This window comes from Cicer arietinum, chromosome 1 (genome assembly GCF_000331145.2).
Source record: "Cicer arietinum cultivar CDC Frontier isolate Library 1 chromosome 1, Cicar.CDCFrontier_v2.0, whole genome shotgun sequence".
NCBI lineage: Eukaryota > Viridiplantae > Streptophyta > Magnoliopsida > Fabales > Fabaceae > Cicer > Cicer arietinum.
Genome location: NC_021160.2, coordinates 21,845,697 through 21,849,406, shown reverse-complemented (window position 1 = coordinate 21,849,406; position 3,710 = coordinate 21,845,697).

Below are 3,710 nucleotides of genomic sequence, written 5' to 3'. Positions count from 1 at the left end.
TAAACTCTTTGAAGTTTCAACAATAATAAGGTTTTGTCATCATCAAAAAGGGGAAGAATGTAAATATACAAGACTATTCATATTTTTTATGAAGACAAAGATCAACTAAAATGATCAAGTTGCAAGTTTCAAGATGCTAAGAGAAGTCAACATCAAGTCAACCATTGTTAATGAGCTAGAAGTCTTATATTTTAAGGTACATGATGCAATCTAATATTATTATATTTCAAATGCACATGAGAACCTTGATTACTTCATATAAACTATAGCATATGCATCAAAGTAATTTTCAAAGTGACAAATTGCATGAACAATGTTTGAAAATCAAGTTTTTGACAAAAGTCAAGGTTGTATTCGACTACATATATGTGTACCTGAATACAAATAAAGTTAGTAGCAAAAACTACACATATGTATTCGACTAGAACATATTGTAGCCGAATACAAACCCAAGTCAGTAGCAAAATCTGCACATATGTATTCGACTATAGCATGATGTAGTCGAATACAAAACCAAGGCAGTGGCAAATTTTAGTCATTTGTATTCGACTACATGGATCTGTATCCGAATATAAGCACAAATTGTTTGAAAATTTGAACAAAGTGTATTCGACTACATTTAGGTTGTAGCCGAATACAACTGTGAAACAATGCAATTTTTCAGTTCTGATTCAATCAGGATCATTGCATATGTTCATCAAACCTCTAGGAACGATTGTCACTGATCTGAAGTGATGTCTAAAGAGTATAAATACTTCCTAGCTTCAGATTTAACTTAAGAACCTTAAAAAGAATCTTAGAACAACTTTGAACAAATTTTTGAAATATTTTGTGAATTATTCAAAGTCATACTTTCATATTTCAAGTACATGGTTTACATTGTCATATCATTAAGAAAGGTTATCTGTTGTACTTGAAATTATATTAGATTGTTATCATTGTACAAGAAAGCATCAACTATTATACCATATTGATTACAATCAAAATCATTATTGCAAATTAACTAAATTATTGTGTTGTTTAAAGAAAGTGGTGTATTTTCTTCAAGTAGTGTAAACTAAGATAGTTGTGTGCTATCTTAGGCAGATTGTTAGGAGTTGTAACTGAAGTCTTAGAGTTAGACTTGTACTTATTATAATAATATTTGAAAATCTCTTGTGGTGTGCAAGAAGACTGGACGTACGCTTGGTTGTAAGGGGAACCAGGATAAATTCTATGTGTTCTTTATTTTTTTGCCATTTACATTTTACTATACTCTAATCATAGTCAGAAAAATAATCATCTAAGTCTCTAAAAACCATAAAATTTCTAAACACCTAATTCGCCCGTTCCATTCAACATGATTTTGTCTACTATTAACAAGAGATTAAGGATGATCAATTCCTCAACATGATAGTGGCTTAGACTATCTTAACCGAACTGTAATAGTGCTCCCTATGACTTGCACTTAAGGTTATCCTAATGTACAAGCGGTCAAACAATCTCTTCAAGGTCCACTGAGTTTCCCTTATTTTCCTATAACTTTGATCATATCGACGAAGTACAATCGCCCAAAACTATGTCACATAGCCTCATATATGTCCACTTGGTACGAAACATCCATTAGGTATCAAACCGAAACACTAAGTATGACATTAACATACTGAGCACAAAACAATCATTACCGCCGAGAACTCCCTAATTTCTCCATTGCCCACAAATCGTCGATTTCTTTAATCGCACAACTACATCAAACCATAGTGTTCTTATCAAAATGTTGGTCTAATTATAACTTTAATAATTATATCCCAACATCCGGTTGGTGATCAAAGTTTCCTCAAATATTTTCGACAACATGCTAGAACTATACCACCTACAACACACAAACTTCCTTCAGGTTTAGTGCTTCGTTTCAAGAGTCACGTTTCCAACAAAATCCAACTTCAATTTCATTCATTGATTAAGACCTACATTTGTCTCATGCCTTAACACCTCAAATTCACGCTTCACTAATCCATTTCCTATATACTTCACAATTCTGGACAAACCGAAAAGTAGTTTTTCTACATCTATTACCAACATTCATTCTGATGATTATCTTGATTTGCAGCTTGATGATTATCTTTTCATTATGACAGGTCAAACACATTGTATTCACTCCATCACTTCTGCATTTATACAAACCTTAAATTTCTACCTCGAACCTTGATACATCTTCATTATTTCGAAATCATTACTTAGCTTACACTCATATGTCTTTTTCCAGAAATTGCTCTCTTCTGTGACAGCCACAATTGGTATGCACCATAATGCACCATATCCCAAAATATCCTCTGCCCTAACTTGATTTTTTTTTTGTCTTTCCTCTTACTATTAAACTTTCCTTCCTTCGAACAAGCTTGTTATTCTGGTCCTTAAGAATTCCTTCAACGATTCAAATAAAATCTTAATTCCTCCTAATTTTCACACTTCCTATGAAATATTCTACGTCCAAAATATATCTCAAAACGTTTTTCACCTCTACCGTCCTTCAACTATCCATGTGGTCAACATCTAGAGACCTTTATTTACCCAATGTAGTATTTACCCCTAATGTGTAACGCCCCTTAACTTCAAGATCTTTTCAAGAGAACATTCGGACTACCCTAAGTTTCTGATGACAAAAAGGGGAGAATATTTTGAACAATTTTAATGCATGAAAATTTCAAGATCTTTTGGTTAAATTCAATTACTATTGCTTATCAACTATCTTGTCAGAATAACTCTCATTACCCTTACGTGTTTTATTGATAACAACATTATTTTGTAGGAACAATTTAAAGCACTAATATTCTCTTTTAATGTGCCATTTTCTGCATAGGTTATTCCTTATGAGTTCATGTTGCATCCTCCAATGTTTGATATAAGTAAGAGGAACACCAAGACTCCGCTTTTGATTTCTTTATTCTAAATTTGGCGAACACACTATGAAACGTGCCTTTGGTGACTCTGCATTTGATTGTTTGCCTATGATAATCCCAACAAGCATTTGATCGTCAGACTATAATAAGTCAACACTCTTAAGACAACAAAGCTTTTGCGCATCCTCTAACAAACACCTTGAAGGATGTGCGACATAATATGATCACAATATCATCTTCTTCTTCGGTTTTCATATCAAGATTTGTAAAATCAATTTCAAGGATATTTTTAACAAGGTTTAATAGCGAATCAATCTTGGAAATTTGATACGAAACTTTATGATACATGATAACTTCTTTCAATCAGGACAACAACCAAAAACCTTAAAAATCTGTATAAAAGAATATGCATCTCTTACTGAAAAGCACAAGCAATAACGTACCACAATAAGCATTATACAATCATTTATGCACTGTTTCTCTTTATCTTTTATCTTGTCTAAGTGTTGGAAATATTTTCTAAGAGTTCAACATTGTAAACACCTTATTGTGAGATTTATTCAGAAAACTCTTAAACATGTTTTTTCTAATCTAGCCCAATAGTTGATGCATCTCTCAACAACTAGAAGATTGAGAAGACTTGAACACGGTCAATTTGACAAGTAGGTGTGTTAATGGGAGTGTAATTCAATTAGTGAATTAGTTGATTAAACCATTCAAGTTGAAAGGACTAGACGTAGCTACCATGTGTGTGGTGAACTAGGATAATTCGACGAGGTCGCTCTATTTTTCAATGTTTTTGGATAAAACCATTTTTAAAATAAAACACAA